We start from the raw sequence: 20,249 nt of genomic DNA on the forward strand, positions 1-20,249 counted from the left end.
GGATGGGCCAGTTTGTCAACTCCCTACAGGATATTCTCACCCTGGAAGATGACGCAACCATGGCGTGGATGGCTCCACACTGGAGTTTTGAGTTAGGTGGAAACAACGTTTTCTTCTGCTGGGACAGGGATGTTTGAAGGTGTCATCACAAAGTTGTCAATCATTTTTATACAAAAGAAATGTAATACTGCTTGGGAACTGTGAGTCTATCAGAAATTTTAGGAGACTCAAAACTTCTGTCAAGTTAGCAAGCATACAGACTTGAAGCACTGGGGGCCTCTTCCCTCGTCCTTCAAAGTTTCAACTAACTTAAATGAGAGATGTTGCACAGCCTTTGCATTCACAGGAGAAGCATGCCGTTTACCAAGCCACATAGGCTGGTCCCTAAGACCATCCTCAATTCTTCCCTCCCCCTCACTCAGCATCAATTGAACAGTAACTTGTGTCGGCCAGTACCCTTCTCTTCATTCTCATGGCTAGAGCCCTAGTTTTTACTCCAGGCTTTTTTTGTTGGGGGAGAGCTGGTGATGACTATTGGAACAACCTCCTGAGTGGTTTTCCTCCTTTTAGGTTTTTCTCTCTCTGTTTCCTCCTCTAACCTTCTGCCTGAGTCAACTTTCTAAAGCAGATGTGACCAAGTTGCTTCTCTGCTTCAAATCCATCAAGAACCCTCTGTATTTTAAGAAAGAGAGAGCTGCCTGAGTTGCTTGCATGCCTTTCAAGTCCTTCACAGTCTGAGCCCAGCCTGCCTGTCTAACCTCACTTTCCATTTACCCTCCTGCATCTCTCCGTCAAACACACCCCGAGCCCTCCAGGCCCTGTTGTCCGTTTACTGTTCCTCCTGCCCACCTCACACTCATCCATGCTCCAGGTCTTTATTCCTGATGTTCTTTCTGTCAGATCTCCGCTTTCATTCTCTCCACTCCTACGCCATCTATCAAAACCCTCTTCATTTCTCAAGGTCCAACTCAGGAGCTCCTCTGCTCTGCAGCCTTCCCAGAGCTCCCCAGTCATGGTGCCTGTTCCTCCCTCAGGTGTTCACAGAGAATTCTGTCTACAGTTCTGTCTTGGAAGATCACATTTTGCATGTATCTTAGTTAACTGCATATTTTTTCCCCTCACAAGATCCTTGAGGACAGTTAATATATTTTTCATCTTTGTTTTTCTAACGTTTAACATAGTCACCGTTACATAGTAGGCAACAAAGCTTGTTAAATTAGTAATTGTGGAACTGCATGGAACTGAATTGAAAAAACATTAATTGATTTAAATTGACAACAAATTCAAACCACTACAAGTGATCTTCTCGTTGCTTTAATCTATTGTTTAAGTAAACTCAATCTCTCAAGATCAATTCAAGCACAAAGGAAGAAATTAAAATCGTAATCCTGCTATGCAGTAATAACTATGTTTTGCATTTTAAAACTAAAACTGCCCACAACTAACTCTGGCCCCTAAAGCCCTGTCTCAGCCTTCCTAATTCCCCTCTTTGGAGACGCCAGTAAGCTCTTCTCAGTCACAATCGCCTCCCTCCTCCCTCACGGTAACCTGACTTTCAAGGTTATTGCTTCCTTTCTTTTCTTTATACTCACACCACCCAAGTATGGAACCCTAACGCTATTGTCTACATTGGTTCATTTTTGAGCTTTATACAAACAGCTTCATACAATGTGTACTCATTTTGCTCAGTATTGTGTTTTTTAAGCTCATCCATGTTACTCTGTGTAGTTACATTTGTTCGTTCTCATTGTTGTACAGTATTCCATCTAACTGTCAATGGACATTTGAATTGCTTCCAGGTTCTACCTATTTAATGTTGCTATGAACATTCTTGTGCGTATCTCTTGGTGCATGGGTCCACACCTTTCTTCTGGGTGCACACCTAGGGTGGAATTGCTGAATATCTGCAATAAAAGAACAGAGTCACTTCAATCAATGATGTCACAGTCATATAAAGGAGACATATATATACCATGTAATGTGATAACAACATTGATATTACCAGGCAAGATATCATGGAGGCCAGAGATGGGCAACAAATATTGGCCAGAATTTGGAATAATGGTAACTCTCATCCAATGTTTGTGGGTGTATAAATTGGTACACCACTTTTAAAATATTTTGACATTGCCTAATAAAGATATGCATATGCATATCACCCAGAAATTTACTCTGCCTGGGATACAGTTAGACTACATTTCCCAGTCTCCTTTGAAATTGGGGAGAGAGGGCATATAACTGAGTTCTGCCTTCAGGGGTATAAGTAAGTAGTAATATGTGTCATTTCCAGGACTGGTCCATAAAAAAAATATATATATATGTGATGCTTTATGCTCTTTATGACTATGAATACCAAGTGTGGATAAATTTAAGTGCATAAAAGCTTAAAAAAATAAAGAGGTTTTAAGTAGCGTGGTTATGTTTACTGCATTCAAGGAATACAAATAAATAGCTCACGCCATTCGGAATAACTTTTGATTATTGGACTGTGATTGTTTATCTGCTACGCTACTATGGGATTGGACTATATGCATAATACTTTCAAAAGGATTACAAATCACTCGACAAACTTTTAGTGAAAAACTATATGTCAGGCACTGGGCTTGGTGCCAGAGAAACAATGTTGATTATGACACTGCCCTGCCATCAAGATGCTCAAATACTAGTGAAAGGGACAGAGAAGTGACCAAATAAATGCAACAGAGTGAGGTATGTGCTCTCGTATGAGTGGGAGGAGGAGGGAGGGAACCCAGGTTCCTTCCATCTTGTGGCTCAGCCATCCTCACAAGGGAGATGGGAAGGACAGGAAGTGCACAAGAGTCTAGCAAAAAGTTTTAGGGAGAGTAATATGAGGGAGGAATAGGGTAGAAGGAAGGACTCCCTGAACTAAGTCATGAAGTAAAATAAGTATTGTCCTGGAAAAAAGGGAGAGGTGGAAAGAGATGAGAAGGGCCTTCCTGACAAAGAGAACAGTACATAAAGAACCAGAGCAAGAGAAAGGATGATGCCTTATGGAATCTTCAAGTACAATAGAAGCTCTTTTACAGGTCTTTGCTTGACCAACCAGTTGGTTTAGACAGCACACTCCGTTTCCTGTAAAATATACTGATTGATGCCCATGGCACCCAGATACCCACAGCTAGTCAGCTACTTTCCAGGGTGTCTGCTCACTCTGCATCCCCTAATTGAGTTTATAACACCAAGAATCAGTTTTGTTCATACCTACATCTGTTCATTCCAGTTGTACTCGTTATTGTAATCATTTAATTAAATCCTGGGTAAAATTATGAACTTCCAGTGTGAGAAGGAAGAGGGCTGTGTTTCCATGAAAACTAAGTTAAATATTTTGGAAAAATTTGATAAAGGTGTAGGAGAAACATCTGTAAAAGATACAGGAAGAAATCATAAAAATCCAAGAGGTTGATTGATTTTCATATCCTTAGGATCTTAATCTACTTTAAAGAAATCGATACTAAAAACTGTAGACAATGCAGCATAGATGTGGTTTGTGCAAGAAAGATAACATAACTCCACTAGTGGCATATGATCAAAGAAAAGAAGACTGAATTTCTGTCTGGGATGAGGTGAAGGGAGAGCAACCTCAGGGTGGCTGCTCAGCATCCCAGGAGCATCAGCATCCTGCTAGCCAGGACATATCCCTAATTAGCCTTCCTCTGCCCACATCCACTCTGCTGGCTTTTATTTCCTATGTCTGACATTCCCCCCATATCTTGCAGGCAAGGGCTGTCTGCCTGCATAGAACCTGGCCTTCCGTCATCAGGAGCGAGCCCTGGATTCCCACTGTCTCTGTCACGGGCATAATCTTTAATTAATTTTCATAGCAGTCTTGTAGGGCAGGGCTCATCATCCCCAATTTGCCGGTAAGGAAACTGAAATGCAGACTACGTGATCTTGACAGATCTTTCCAGCTGTAACTATTCTATGTAAATGTGCATTCAAGGTGCATAGCTCATCCTTAATGAATTTTTTAAATTATCAACCTATTTTCAACCTAAATTATCAACCAATCATATTGGCACAGAAGATGATTAATAAATTATTATAAAAATAGATAACATTTCTTGAGCACTCATAGGTGCCAACATGAATGATAAAACCCGCATTATTCACTTCATCTCACAATGATCCTCTGAAGAAGGTGTTATCATAGCCCATTTTATAGATCAGAAAGCTGAGGCTTGGAGAGGTTAATAACCCAGGTTGGTCTGTCTCCAAGGCCAGGCTCCCCAGCCTCAGGTAATACTGCTCTTTCCCTGACTCCCTCCAACAACTGCCCGTGGATGCCTCTCTTAAGTCATATTGTGATCATTCTCTGCTCTTTGTTTCTTGTGTCTCCAAAACCTGCTCCATATTGGAGTGTCCTGGTGGGTTATAATTAGGCCCTGCAGCCTGCCAACTGGGCCAAAAGTGGATGTCATCATTTCCCCTCTCACCTCCAGCATCGAGGACTTTACCATCTGCCACCCAGCAAGGAAGCTTGAGATTGCTCTCTCGCTTGAGGGCCTCAGCCTATAGGAATCTGCCTCAAAGAACCCTACTCAGAGAAGATTCAGGCCATCATCAGCCCTGACAACACCAGCCCCTCAGCATCTACCTGCCAGCATCTGGGAGCTGCATTTACCTCAAAGCAGACAGTGAAACAAGATTTTCAAGACTCCAGCAGACTCAGTGAGGGTATACCCTCCAGTCCTGAGGGTGCAGAGAGCCCATTACCCACCTAGGCTGAGCGTCATGTCAGCCAAGTCCTGGCAGAGACACTCATCAGCCAGGATGATCAGGCCAGGGAGATTCAGAGCAGCAAAAACATGACCTCTGTTCTCCCCAGAACCCAAAACTGTCACTGGCAGGACAGGGTTAAGGCTAGAGAGGTAGGAATTATGAAATAAAGTCAGAGGCTATGGGAATTGGGAGGGACCTTGATCATTATCAAATCCAACCCCATCATTCTGCAGATGGGAAAGCTCTTGCTTCCTGTTACCTGCTGAACCCATATCCCATCTTTAGATCTCAGATTAGATGTTGTCAGCTTCCTTCGTGAAGTCTTCCCTGACTCCAAGTTAGGAGAGAATTTCTCGATGTGCATATCCATAGTTCCTGCACACTCCCTAACACTGTTTTATCTTTTTGTCTCCATGCTGACCTCTCCTTTAGACTTGGAGTTAGTCCTGCTCACAGGCTGTAGCCCTGGCACCTAGGACACCACCAATAAATAGTCGTTGAATGATCAGGAAATAATGTACTCAATTTGCCTAGGAAGCTGGGACTTAGGACTCAGTAGGTGAGATTAAGTCACAGCCTCCCTTTTCCAACCAAACTCGGGGCTCCTGACTGCCTCCCCACACAGCCAAAATCCTTACAGGACTCTCTGTCTGCCCAGAGATCCCCAGGTGTCCCATGCAAGTCTTTCCTGGGATGACAGTCTCTTCCCCAGGTCTCTCTCCCTACCTTCTCCATCCACAGAATTGCCCTTGGTCCATATCTCACACTCTCATGAGAACAGTCCAAGAAATGAATCCTCAGAGAGTCCCAATAACTGAAAACAACAAAAACATTGCCCTCCAAGGGTTAATCTCCATAATATATAAGGAATTCACACAACTGAACAACAAACAGCCTGATCAAAAAATGGGCAGAGGATATGAACAGACATTTTTCCAAAGAAGATATACAGATGACCAATAAACACATGAAAAAATGTTCAACATGACAAATAATCAGGGAAATGCAAATCAAAATTACACTTAGTTACCACCTTACGCCCATTAAAATGGCTATAATCACTAAGACTAAAAATAACAAATGTTGGAGAGGATGTGGAGAGAAGGGAACCCTCATACACTGCTGGTGGGAATGCAAACTGGTGCAGCCACTATGGAAAACAGTATGGAGATTCCTCAAAAAACTAAAAATAGAACTACCATATCACCCAGCTATCCCACTACTGGGTATCTATCCAAACAACTTGAAATCAACAATCCAAAGTAACATATGTACTCCTTGTTCATTGTCACACTATTCGCAATAGCCAAGACACAGAAATAATCCAAGTGCCCATCGACTGATGATTGGATAAAGAAGATGTGGTGTATATATATACAATAGAATACTACTCAGCCATAAAAAAGACAAAATCGTCCCATTTGCAACAACATGGATGGACCTGGAGGGAATTATGCTAAGCGAAATAAGCCAGACTAAGAAAGACAAACACCAGATGATTTCACTCATATGTGGAATATAAACAAGGACAAGGACAAAGAAAACAGTTCAGTGGTTACCAGGGGAAGGGGGGTGGCGGGTGGGCACAGGGGGTGAAAGAGAGCACTTACGTGGTGACAGACAAGAAATAATGTACAACTGAAATTTCACAATGATGCAAACTATTATGAACTCAAATAAAAAAACAATTGCCCTCCAGGAGTATTTCCATGAAAATAGAAAAGTTGCAGAGACATGATATGATACTGTCCTCAATCTCTAGCTGTTCTCTGTTCTTCAGTCTATTATTTTTTGTGACCTTCGCAGTTTTGAAATTATTTTGTAGAATGTTCTCACTTCAGGTTTGCCTGATATTTTCTCCTGATTGTGTTGAGAATGTTGTTTTTTGTCAGGAATACCACAGAGGTGACATTTGTCCTTCTTAGTGGACAATTTCAGGAGACACACAAAGTTGGCAATCATGTAACCTTTTATACTTATCACGGTGTATATATTTTCAAATGTCTTCACCCAGGGCAGGATGCTAGGTTTCATCCAATAGGGCATCTCAAGCACAGTGTTGTGACTGCCCAGAGCAGAGCGAGGAGAAGCACTGCGGGGACCTGTCCATCCTGGGTGAGGAAGAGTGCCATGATTGGAGAACTGTCGGCCTTAATGGCAGGTCACCAGAAAGGTGGTACCAGCATCATGAATGTGCTTTCCCTACTTGAGCTCATTCAGTCTCGACAGGAAACTGGAGAGGTAGACAGGCCAGGTATCCACCCTCCACACACTTTACCTGAGGAAGCCAAAGGCAGAGACCCAGACCAGGTCAATTAAAGGTGAGTAGAAAGCAGTGACAGATTTATGCACTTAAGGAAGAGGGCACCTTTGTCTGGGGGATGTTTCTGAATTTCACTTCACAGTCACCAAAGTCTTTGCCCAGGGGTGAATTTCAATCAACAAGGATAAATGACCTTCCATACCCCTGCTATGAGTAGGCTTTTAAGGAAACATCTGATTTTAATTAAAATGAGAAAATTTCACTGAGTTGCTAAGAAACAAGACCCTATCTGTGGCCAGAGGAGCTCACGCCAACAACTTTTGGTGATAGGTGGGTTTCCTTGGAAACAATTCCTGGGCATTCTTAGGTAATAATGCTGAGCAAGAATAAAGTCTTCTTAATAGATGGAGATGAGGGCAGTAAAAAAGAATTGCTAAGTGAGCAAATTAGCCAGCTGTAAAGGTAAGATATGCCAATAAAGGACAATATTTAAATATAATAACCACTTCTCAATCTGTTCTCTGTTCTCTTTTATTCTGGTTTTTTTTTTTTTCATCTCTAGACAAAAGTAGTCCCTGTTCATGGGGAAACAATTCAAACAGTAAAGGAAGAGAATGAAAGTAGAAAGCAGAGCTGTCCTCTTCCTCCTCCACCTCTGCGGGTCTCCCTCAGAATTAGCCACTACTAACTGCTTCTTAAGTGCCCTCTGAGATATTTTCTATATAGGCACAAGCATGGATAGGTGTATCTTTATTTTATGCAAATGAAAATTGCATATTCCTTTCATAGACTTACGATTTTTTTTCTTTTCCAAGATGTCTTAGAGATCTTTCCATGTCAGGATACAGAGAACTGCTTCCTTCTCCTGGACGCCTGCACTCCAGTCTGGACCACATGGGAAGACAAGTTATTTAACCCATTCTCTAATGTTGACTTATAGAGTTTTCATCGTTTGGCTATTACAAACAATGCTGCAATGAGCAGCCCTGTGCATATCTTTGCAGACTCATGTACATCTAGCTTTAGGGTAAATTCCTAAAAATAAAATAGTTCAGTCAAATTTTATTTTTGTCACTATTACCAAAGTTACCCTCCAAATACATCACATCAATTTATCCTCCCACCAAGAACATAGAAATTTTCCTATTTGGGGCCCCCACTCCCATTGCTAAGCAACACTGGATATCATGGAAACTGAAGGAGAAAATAATATCTTACCTTTTTACATTTTACAATTTTTTATTTTGAATGATATTATGCATCTTTTCATACGTTTGTTGTCCACTTACATTTCTCCTCTATGGATTGCCTCTTGGTAGTCTTTTGCTCACTTTTCTATTGAGTATCTGTTTCTTGTTGATGCCTAAACACCTTTTGCTTCCTAAAGAAATTAGCCTTTTATGTTTCTGAATATTTGTTCGCCTTTTTTTCTTTGCACAAAGATGTCAGTTCCGCCAGCCCCATGGAGTTGTTCTAAGGCTCAGTTAAGACAATATATATGTGAGAGTGTTTTTATTAACTGATGTATGTCGCTTTTCCTGATTTTGTTCTTATTATCAAAGCAGGAGAATCTGGTAGAAGCAGCACACACTTTGTAATCTGAAGAATCCAGCTCCAGGCCCAGCTCTGCCACCACACGCTGAGGGAGACTGAACGGATTAATGGCCCTAATCAGGAGCCTCCCTCTCTCTGTGCCTTTAGCCCTAGACTTTCAGTCCCTGCCCACTCTGACTGCGGTCTCAGCAGTGTGACTTGTTTTGTCAATGCAGCCGTAGCAAACTTGAAGCAGAGACTGGAAAAAGTGGTCCCACATTTCTGCTTCCTCCACCACTTCTCCCCCACGGCTATGAGAACACGCTCAGGTCACCCTGAGAAGAAAGACCACGGGGAACAGAGCTGAGTTATCTCAGCCAAGTCTCCAGACGTGTGAGAGAGCCCAGCCGAGTCGTTCAGCTACCTACAAACTCATGAGCAGCAATAGGCTGATCCGGGTTATGCAGCAATAGCTAATTGATATACTATCTATGTAATTAACCTCACTGCATCTCAGTTTTCAAATTTATAATTTGGGGATAATATCAACTTCATAGGGCTATTGGGTGAAATAAAATAGCACTTATCCGAGTAATGATGATGTTGTAGGCCTTACTGTCCAGAAGGAAACTTGACGACAAGTCACATTTGGGAAAGAGTTGCAAGATACTTCAGCAGCCGTCTGGGCAGCCCCACGATATCAAACAATTGTTAGAGTACATATTTATCTTGAAGATCTTTTGCTAAAATTTCCAGGTCTGCCAAAGTTGGTTAAAAGTACATCCTTAAGCAAATGGCTTAACGTCTCTGGGTTTCCCACTGTCTTCTCCATCTCCCCACTGCCTTCCTCCCTTGCACATTCTCTCAGCACTTGGACCGATTCTGGGTTTGGAAAGGTGTGTCTTTATCTCTTTGTTGAGAGATCTGAGTCCTCCCTGGCCCCCCACCCTCCACCTCCATGAGTCCCTAAAATTTCTATCAAAGTACTAATTCTAAAATGCAAGTTTACTTTTGCAATTGACCACTTAGCCCTCAGTGGCTGCCCTAGCCTTGAGGAAGAAATAATTATGCAGGGGCCGGCCCCATGGCCAAATGGTTAAGTTCGCGCGTTCTGCTTCGGTGGCCCAGGGTTTCGCCGATTCGGATCCTGGGTACAGACATGGCACCGCTCATCAAGCCATGCTGAGGCGGTGTCCCACTTGCCACAACTAGAAGGACACACAACTAAAAATATACAACTACGTACCAGGGGGCTTTAGGGAGAAAAAGGAAAAATAAAATCTTTAAACAAAAAAAGAAAGAACTCTGCAATACAAGGAACCCAAGAACCGTTCAATCTCCCTAGCCTCTTCCCTCAGGGCCTGTGCCAGTATGCACGCTGTCACACAGCTCCCAGGATGTGCCTGCTCAGGGTCTCTGGGCCTTCAGACATGCTCTGCCCAACAGTATCCTCTCCATCGCCAACTCCCCACCGTGGGTGCCTTGCCAATTTCAACCCCCAGGAAGCTTTCCCTAATGCAGTTTCTCAAGCTCAGTGTTACTGACATTCAGGGCCAGATGAGTCTTTGCTGTGGGGTGCTTTCCCGGGCATCATAGGATATTTAGGAGCCTCCTTCTCTGGCCTCTACCACTAGATTCCAGCATCGGCCCCTCCAACTTGTGACAACCAAAATGTCTCCAGACATTACCAAATATCTCCTAGGGACAAAATTGCCCCCAGTTGAAAACCACCGCCCTAACCCCACTCTCACCCTCACTCCTAAAAGTAGATTTAATGCTCTCAGCCCTCCTGGGCCTAATTCTACACAAGCAATTGTGACACTATATAGTAAATGTTTGTTATCAGCCAGTCTTTCCCATTAAACTATGGAATACCTGAGGACAAACACTGTGCCTTTCATCCTTCTGATAGGTCTTCACCCAGTTCCAAAAGAGAAAAAGTGCTCAGTGAATATTTGTGAAAGATGCATAGAATAGCAATGCAGAAATGAGGAACTAAGGTTCCCAAACCTGGTTGCACATTATAGTCACCTGGGGATATCTTTAAGTGACAAATTCCTAGAGATAAGCGCAGACTCCTGAATCAGCATCTCAGGGAGTGAGAACCCAGGAATGCTTACTGGTTAAACTCTGAGGTGATTCAAAAGCAGCTAGTCCACAGGAAGAACTGATCTAGAAGACAAACGACAGAGAATCTCTGCAGACCACCTGCCAACGCCCACCTCCATGACTGAAAGAGATAAAATGTTCCTCCTGAGAAATCCTTCTACCCCAAATGGTTATTTTTACTAGGTCAGTGAAGAAGTCCCCAAGAAACTTCCAGAAAAGTCTCGGAAGGCCTCTATGTGTAGTCAGAGGGGCCCTCCAGCCAGAATGGCATGTAGCATTCATGAAAATATTCCCTCCTGAAGTAGAACCTTTCATCTGTCTCAGTTTCCTATTCCCATGGCCTCCCCACGGTCAGCAGAGCCCTGCTCCTCAACCTCTGCGGACCACAGATGTTTCTTCCTCAGTAGCCTGCTCATTCTCAATAGCCTTTCCTTCCAAAAGAACTCCGGAGAATTTTGTGGCAGAGGAGACAGTGTCAGCTTGCCTCTGAAGAAGTGGATGAGAGCCCGGGCTAAGACAGCGCTATTTATTATAAAAGTATGTACAACACAAAGAGATGCTTAACACACATTTAAGACTAATAGAGTTGTGTCTGGTGAAAATCACTTTGTAAGAGGGCTATGGAGGTCAGGCCTGAAAAAATGACTGATGGCCGGAAATTCATCAGGAGGCAGGGCCGTGGGGGTGGAACTGGATTAGGAAGTTGACAGGCTTGAAAAGAACATCCTCATTCACTCTGCCGTGACAGGCTGTGAGTAAATGTTAATGAGGTAAGGCGCTGTCAGCAATCTGAACAGGCATGGAGTCCTCTCTCCATCACTGGGGGAACCAGCCATCTCCAGAATCTTTAATGATATTATCACACTCTGAAAGCTATGGCTCTGTCAGAACACTTTTCAGTCCAGGATGTCTGTATTAGTTTGCTAGGGCTGCCGTAACAAAGTACCACAAACTGGATGGTTTAAACAACAGAAATTCATTGTCTTCACTGTTCTCAGGCTGGAAGTCTGAGATCACGGTGTTGGCAAGGTTGGTTCCTTCCGAGGGCCGTGAGGGGAGAATCTGGCCCAGGATCTCCCCTCAGCTGTAGATGGTCATCTTCTCCTATGGCTCTTTACATTGTCTTCCCTCCGTATGGGTCTGCTTCCAAACTTCCCCTTTTTCTAAGTGACATAGGATTGGGACCCATCCTAATGACCTCATTTAACTTGATTACCTCTGAAAAGACTCTATATTCAAATCAGGTCACATTCTGAGGTCCTGGGAGCAAGAACTTCAACATAAGAATTTCAGAGATGGGGACATGCTACAAATCCTAACCATATCTGACATTATGCCTCAACCTATCGACTTACTCTCACTTCTCACCTCCTCAGCATGCCTGGTGGCCCTTGTCATCTCCCCTCCTCCAGACGCCTCAACTCTTTCTGTGTGGCAGCTTGAGGAGCCTTGCGAATCTGCCTCATCTCACCGAAATAACTAATTGTGGTAAATTAGAAAGATCATGTGCTCTCGGAGAAAACAGACCTGGGTTTAAATGTTGGTTCTAAGCTGTACCAGCTGTGTGCCTATGAGAAATTACTTAACCCCTCTGAGCCCCAGTTTCCTCATTTTATGGTAAAGAGGTGTCTGGTGAGCCACATCTTTAAACTGTTGCCAGTTATTCCTGCATCTCAAAATGAAAGCCAGGAGTCACCGAGGAGCAAATTTTCTTCTTGTTGAGGAAATAGTAACTATAGTGGTCTTCTTGAGTTTCCAGATGGAAAGCAGGTAACACCTACTTCCCCGGGAGAAGAGTGCAGGGGACCTTTTGTGGCCTGTCAAAGTCTGGTCCTTGACCGTAGCTCAGGGTGTGGTCTCTGAGGAGGAGGTAAGCACATGTCCATAGGGCCAGGAAGGACCCTTAGCAGAAAAGGCTAGCAACCCCACTCCCTCCTTTTCAGGTATAAAGCAAGACTTCTCAAACTACCAGCAGTAAATGATGTGGTTTTGGTTTTTTTTCAATTTGTAATTCATCACAGTTGCAAACTTTTGGAAAATGCAATAAAAATATATCGTTAAAAAATTAAATTAAAAAGACAAAATGCAAGCTACTATTTTTTACTATGAGATTTGACAGACATAAAAATAACTGTCAAATTGCTATCTAACATCTTTAGATGGTTACTATTCATTTCTAAATGTATGTTTCTACAGGATAGGATCAAAAAGTTCATGGACAGGTCCCTGTCCAAGCACCCCACTTTGACTAACACCAGTTAAAGGTACAGAGGGGATCTGCAGGCCCCACCACAGTCAGCCCACGGCATCTAGCTGTGAGGAGGGGAGGGAGGTGATTAGGGTCGTAATATTAAAAATGCAATATTCAGGGGCCGGCCCCATGGCTGAGTGGTTAAGTTCACGTGCTCTGCTTTGGTGGCCCGGGGTTTCACCAGTTCAGATCCTGGGTGCACACCTACCCACTGCTCATCAAGCCATGCTGTGGCAGCGTCCTACATAGAAGAACTAGAAGAACCTACAACTAGGATAAAACAACTATGCACTGGGGCTTTGGGGAGAAAAAAAAGAGAGGAAGATTGGCAACAGATGTTAGCTCTGGGCCAATCTTCGTCACCAAAAAGAAGGTAATATTCAGCTTCAGACATTTAAAATAAGTTTTTGTTGCCCACAGCAAGAAAATAGACTTGAAAGTCAAGCTTTGTCAAGAGAAGAAAAGAGTAGCTGAAGTTGTCTCTTTGCAACATTAAAATATCAAGATGCAAGCATGGAAGATGAGATCAGTTTTGCTTTATGTCCAGAGTAAGGAGAAGGTAGTCCACATCTCAGACAGGTGTGAACATTATTATTAATATTTAATATGAGTGTTAATAGAAACAACATCTTCCTTATGTTTAATGATTAACAACTTACAAAGTGTTGTCACATCTGATGCACATTTATGTCTCAATTTCCCTTAAAGTCATATATTTATCCTCACTTGACAGATAAGGAAACTGAGGCAAGAATAGAATCAGGGCACTAGCATCTTTTGCAGACATGGGAGGAAGGTGAGGTATGTTCCAAAGGGTCCCAATGGGAAGCTTCGTGTCCAGATTACACCTGGGGGTGGAGTAAAGGAGCAAACAGTGCAAGCAAGGGAGACCTCCCATCTTAGTCAGAGGTCATCACTTGTCATTGTCACCTTCACCATCCTCATTAGCCAGCGTTTGTTTGGCCCTATCAAGTACCGGGCAGTAAAGACAGCAAGAGATACTGCAAGGTCCCAACCCTCAAGGACCTTACCACCTGCTATGGGATCTTAGGCAAGTCAGTGAGCCTCGGTTTTCTCAACTACAAACTGAGATAATAAAACTTGTCTACCTCAGAGTGTGGTCGTGAGGATTTAATGAGAAAATGCACATAAAGTATTTAGCACAGTGCAAGGCACACAAATGTCCCCTATTTGCAACTAGACTTATATGAATTAACCAAATATAGATCAGTTTGCTAATTAGAATGACCAACAAGCCATTTTGCACTGGTCATTTTCTTCATTTGTGTTTGAAATCCCTGCATTTTCACACATATAAGAAAAAAAATCACCAAAAAAAAAGCAAGAACGTTATCAACTGTGAAAGTGAAGAAGCAAACACCGACTGAAGAGGAGGACTCAGAGAAACAGCAAGAGCACATCCCTGGAGCATCTGGACGGTATGCCTCTCCACCCAGCACTCTCAGCAAGTTTAGGGCAAGCTCCGTTTTCCATTCTGCGTTTGCAGTGACAAGTTTTGCTAGAAGCAAGAAATAGCTGCTCCCACCTGTCCCTGCTATGGAGCCTGGGACAGCCAGTGGGGGAGGAGGAGTTGGGGAATGATGAGAGAATTTGTGCCTCAGGGAGAAGCCATTGAAAAGCCAAGCAGACCGTGCCTAGGCTGGGAGGGAAATGCATACGTGCAGCAGAGAAGCAGAAAGTGTGAGAACCTGGAATCAAAGAGGGGAGCTTCAGGGACTTTCCAGGAGCCTGGACTCCATGCCAGGCAGCCAGGAGGCCACAGAAGACAACTCTGCTGGGACAGCTTCACTCGGCAGCAGAGCAGGAGAACAGGCTCTCCTGGCCAGAGCCTCTGCCGGGAGTCCCCGTGGGAACTTCCTCCCAGCCCCTAGCCCAGGCCTCTCTCACATACACGTGGTCCCGCTTCATCCCATTGTTTTCACAGTCTTCGTGGGACAATCTCCTGTACGTGGCTGAGCCCCTCAGATGATTCTAATACTTCCCAGCCTTCCCACCACTTACTAAGAATCATTTGCACTATATTGTTAGTGTGGACTGTCAAATCAGTCCTTCAGTGGAGACACAATGGCTCCTGGCCTTAAGCCATCAGATGAAGGACGCAGGGGCTGGACTCATGCCTGGGAGGTGAGTCTTCTCCAACGGCTCCCTCTGCCCCTACTTCCGTTCTTAAGGCAGAAAAACTGGGACTCCCCTTAGACACATCCTCCAGCTTCCCCTCCTGTTATTCTGTTCCTCTCCAAGCTTGTTTGGTTTTCTTTGTAATGTAATTCCACCCTACTAGAGTCAGTTTATCCTGCTATCAGGAGAGGAAGGATGATGGTGAGGAAAGACTTCTTTCTGAGCATCAGAAAACCTGGATTCTAGGCCTCACTGTGGAACTAATTGGTTGTGTGTCTTTGGGCTGGTCTTTTTCGCTCTCTGGACTCAAGGAGAGTTGACCAGGGAGCCTCTTTGATCATCTAGTCTGGCTCTGGCACAGCATCAGACTGGGGATGTGTGTATATGTATGTGTGTGTGCAGTTGTAGTAAGACAATTTACAAAACGTAAGTAAACATTCAACAAATGTTTAAGCATACAATACAGTATGTTAACTATAGGCACAATGTATGTGTTTTTGACAATCAGCCCATACATTCCACCCTGGAGACCAGTGAGCCTGTTAGAGCCTGAGATACCACACGTTCTGCTGCCGGAGCCCACTGGCATCATCACAGCATCCAGACCCGCAAGGGGACAGGAGATCAGATGAGCTGGATGAGGTGGTCCTTCTTCCACCACTAGGTGTCACTGTCCTACCTTAAACACCCCTCGTCAAATTCTCAACCAGATTAACTGGAAACTCTCCTACAGACTTTTTGGTTCTTGGCACTTGGATCTAGTTTGCATCTATCTTTCTGGACCCTTCCCTCCAAAGACTCAACACAACTATTTACAGGTGTCTGCACACCTTCCCTCCCCGCGTGCCAGGCTTTGGGACTTGCCTGGTGACATGGAATGTGATGTGCACATCTGCCCAAGCAAATGGGCCCAGTGCCTTCTATTCATTCTCATTCAGTCACGAGATTAATGAGCACCTGCTGGGTCCTGGGTCCTGTGCTGGCAGCTGAGGACTCAAAGAAGAAAGGCACATGTCGGCCCTCAAGAGCTCACGGCAGACTTGTCAGTGTTACTACAACCTGGTGAGAAGGTGCTGAGAGAAGGACCCCACGCAATGAGCGTGGAGGAGAGGGAGCCCTAAGGCCTGCCTTCGGGAGGTGGGGAAGTTTCACAAGGCGGGTCGCAGCATCTGGGCTGAGACCTGGAAACTGCACAGGTCCTGTGCAAACCAGTATGACAGACCATTCCGGGCTGACGGAACAGCAGAGGCAAACAGGCCAGTTCCATTAAGCTTAAAGCAGGCTTTTCCTACTTAAGGATAAACCATATTGAAATCAATTTGGACTCAATTCCTTGCCAGGGAGAAAGAGCAGGCTCCTGCCCCATTCTCCATGTACATACAATCACAGTTGTCTTTTTCACCCTTGAGAGCAGAGATGTGGCTTTCCATTTTTTATATCCTCAAAACTGACCACAGTAGAGGTGAATATATTTTGAGTGAATGAATGAACAATTGACTTTACCAGCTAAGCTAGTCTGCCATTAGATTTTGAAGAGGTCTTTTTCAGAGGGGAAACTGAGGCACAGGCCCCCCCAGTAGGAGAGCCATGAGTGCCTCCTGGCTCCTGCTCAGCACTTTTTGAAGAGCCTGCATGAGTTCATTCTCTTTCTCTGGGTAATTGGTTCTGCAGGCTGATCACGAGAATTGGCTGCACTTTTTTCACTTCCAGAGATTCTCTCTACTCCTTCTTCAGGAGCACTGCCAGGGGCAGGGGTGCCATAAGGAACTAATAACATAATGAAACTTGGAAGCATGTGTGCTCACCAAAGTTGACTCAAAGAGCAGAGAGTGGGGTCATCTATATGCTAATCTCACAAACTAGACCCCTTAGCCTTTAGCAGAAGTTAAACAGCTCAACAATACACTCTCTGAGGTGATTTTTGACTCCCAGAAAATCATTATCAAGTTTTTGTTTCTGCCAAAACTCATTAGGAGCTTTGACACCTGGAAGAGTACACACAAGAGGTAAGGTGCTGGTGGGACGTACAGAAGGGAGGAAGGAGGGAGTAAAGGGGCAACAAGGATGATTCTGGCTCTGACCAGATGCTGTGAATATTGGCCGTGGAGAGCTTGGTAGAGGATGTGGGAGGGAGAGGTCAAAGTAGGCAGAAATAAGTTCCAGGCCAGTCTCTGCCAAAATCCTTCCACAGATAGCCCCATTTCCAATGGATTGAAGTCCGAACTCCTCAGCCCAGCATTCACAACCACTAAGGTCTAGCCCCAACCTACATTTTCAGCTTTGCTGCCATTACTCCCCATTCCTTGTTCACACACCAGCAGAATGGGCCCACGCCCCCTCATCAGAAGGGTCCATGGGTAGCCAGCTACCCCTCAAGCTCAGCTCCTAGGGTTTCTCCATAGATACACTTAGTCCCACATCCACCTCTGCAGATAGACCATGCTGTCTCATGCCACATCTATTTCCCTTAATGGCAAGTTTCTATTCAACCTATTTAACCTTCAACATCACTCCTCTTGAAAGTCTTCCCTAATCACCCCCTGGTTGAACTTTAGGGCCCTCATCTTGTACACCTTGTACCTGCAATTATCATAGCTCTTTTCACCCTACTGAGAAATCATTAGTTGGTGTGTCTCTGAAGTCTGAGCATCTTAATGACAGGTGTCATGTCTCTCATTGTTACAGCACCAGCTCCAGCATAAAGCTTAACACATAGTAGGTACTTAACTAATATTTAAGCATAGAGTGCTCAAGGGCAGAGACCGGATGCCATTCATCCCTGCATCTCTAATCTCTAGACCATTGCTTGGCAGGGAGAAAGACTTCAACACATGTTTGTCAAATTACTGCATCAGCAAGCTGAAAGGAGGGGTGGACATCCACATTAAAAGTGATTATGGTTGACTGACCAACTCAACCCAAGGCAACTACTGAAAAGTCCTGGGAAATCCTTCAGCCCTGGGCGAACTAGGACAGCTGGTCACCCTATACTATGGCCAAAACCCACTAGCAGGATGGACCAGTAGCCACTTAGCACAAAAGTTCATGATATTTATTCATTCATTTATTTGTTCAGTCAACAAATATTTCCTGAATATAAACACAAAGAACTAGACACTGAAAATAAAGTAATTTACAAACATGTGGACACATTTTCTTACTTTGCTCAGTTCACAAGTTGGAGAGGTAGAGCCAGCAAAAACCTGAGTCTCTGCTTCCGTTGGCCAACCTTAGCTGAATGAATAAAACCATCCCTCTAACTGGGCAGAAAATGATACAGGATTTCACTGAAAGGAGCATCACGGTTTATCCTGAAGTACAAGGACCGGGTTCTAGTCCAGATAGTGGTGCCTTAGGCAGTTGGTTTATCTGTAAAAGAGGGACTGATAATGACAGTGGTGCCTCTTTGTAGAGTTTTCGTGAAGAGCAAATGAAACCAAGGCTTTGAAGGTTGAAAAGCAAGCAGCAAATATTAGCATCCTCAGCTTCACCAGCCTGTGATTAATCATAATCTCCTTAACTTTATACACTCCTGATGGTGGGGAGGTTCTGCTGCCAGCTTGATTGCAAGAAGTCAACCTTTTTCCAAAATCCTACTTCCCAAACATTTGAGGGGAATTCCAAGGAATGTGTTATACTCTTATCTCAGAATCAATGAGGATAGCCACTTCATGCAGCAGCCAGCACTGCCCCCGATCCTAATAGTTCCAGAGAGGATTCATGCCAGCACTGAATCTGTGTCCTTGAATCTGTGTCAAAGGACAAGCCACTGCCCCGAGGAGCCAGGAGGAAACAGCTCCTTCAATGTTTTGTGCAGATGGCAGGGAGGGTTCCCACAGCAAGAATGCTTGAACCCAAAACATCATAACCATTAGCGACCCAGTGCTTACCTTCCAGGATTTACACAAGCCAACGGAGTGGATGGAATAGGGTGAGTGCCGACAGCAGCTACCTCCACGCCTCAGAACCAGCTCTCCTTTCTGGAATTCAGGTCTTTCTTGGGATCTGTTCACTGCGTCATTTCTTCTCTTGAGGCAGTTGTTCTCAACTGGGGCAACTTTGCACCCCCTCCCCAGGGTACATTTGGCCACATCTGAAGACGTTTTTTTGTTGTCACAACTGGAAATGAGGTCTGCTAATAGAATTAAGTGGGTAGAGGCCAGAGATGCTACAAAACATCCTGTAATGCATAAAAAAACCCTCCACATCAAAGAATTACCCACCCGAAAAATGTCAATAGTGCTGATGTTGAGAAACTCTATCTTTGAGTGATTTCTTTCTCACTAATCCTATTGTTCCTGCTTCTGATTTGGCCTCCATGGAATTGATTCCTGTCTATCAAGCATATTTCTTCTTCTTCTTTTTTTTTTTTGCTGAGGAAAATTTGCCCTGAGTTAACATCTGTTGTCAATCTTCCTCTTCTTGCTTGAGGGAGATTCACCCTGAGCTAACATCTGTGCCAATCTTCCTCTATTTTGTATGTGGCTCACTACCACAAAATGGCTGCCAGTGAGTGGTACAAGTCCGTGCCTAGGAAATGAACCTGGGTCACTAAAGTAGAGCACACCAAACTTAACTACAAGGCCATGGGGCCAGCCCCACCAACCATGTTTCTTTATATCTAAACTCCAAGGTGGATAGGACTTACATCTTATTCCCAGTCCTTGGCCCTATGTAAATTAGCAGATAAAGATAGGTATGTATCCGGGCTTTCTCTCAACTCTTTCACTCATGGCATATAAGCTCCAGCTCCTGCCCTCTTATGTCACCACATTGAAAGCAGGTTATCGCAGATTCTTCCATTTCAACAAATATTTGATGAGCACCTCTATGTACTAGGCATGGTACTAGACATATAACTATTAACCAGATAGACATTGCCCTGTCCTCATGGAGCTTACAGTATGTCAGAGAATAAAAGAGCAAACAAGTGAATATATAATTACAAATTGTAATACATGCCATGAAGGAAAAGCAGAGGGTACGATGAGAGCACATAATGGGAAGGACAACACTTAGACAGGAAAGGCAGAAAATGTCTCCCTAAAGAATTAATGTTTGGCTCTAAGCCTGAGGAGGCAAAGAAGTGAGTCCAGTGAAGAGAGGGGAGCGGAAGAACATGAGCAGAAAGTTCTTGAGTGAGAAAGAACTTGCACCATCAAGGAGCAGAACACAGGATGTGTGGCTGAGGGTGATGTGATCTAATTTATATTT

The 20,249-nt window shown here is 44.0% G+C and overlaps 1 long non-coding RNA gene across 1 annotated transcript; it reads left to right on the plus strand.

Annotated features, from left to right (window-relative positions):
* The first annotated feature begins 7,384 nt into the window (after positions 1–7,384).
* LOC138925024 (uncharacterized) lies at positions 7,385–8,063 on the plus strand. Its single transcript, XR_011440655.1, has 2 exons — positions 7,385–7,465; positions 7,819–8,063. It is a non-coding gene; the product is annotated as an uncharacterized lncRNA (long non-coding RNA).
* Positions 8,064–20,249: the final 12,186 nt, after the last annotated feature.

This window comes from Equus caballus, chromosome 7 (genome assembly GCF_041296265.1).
Source record: "Equus caballus isolate H_3958 breed thoroughbred chromosome 7, TB-T2T, whole genome shotgun sequence".
In the NCBI taxonomy this organism is placed as follows: domain Eukaryota; kingdom Metazoa; phylum Chordata; class Mammalia; order Perissodactyla; family Equidae; genus Equus; species Equus caballus.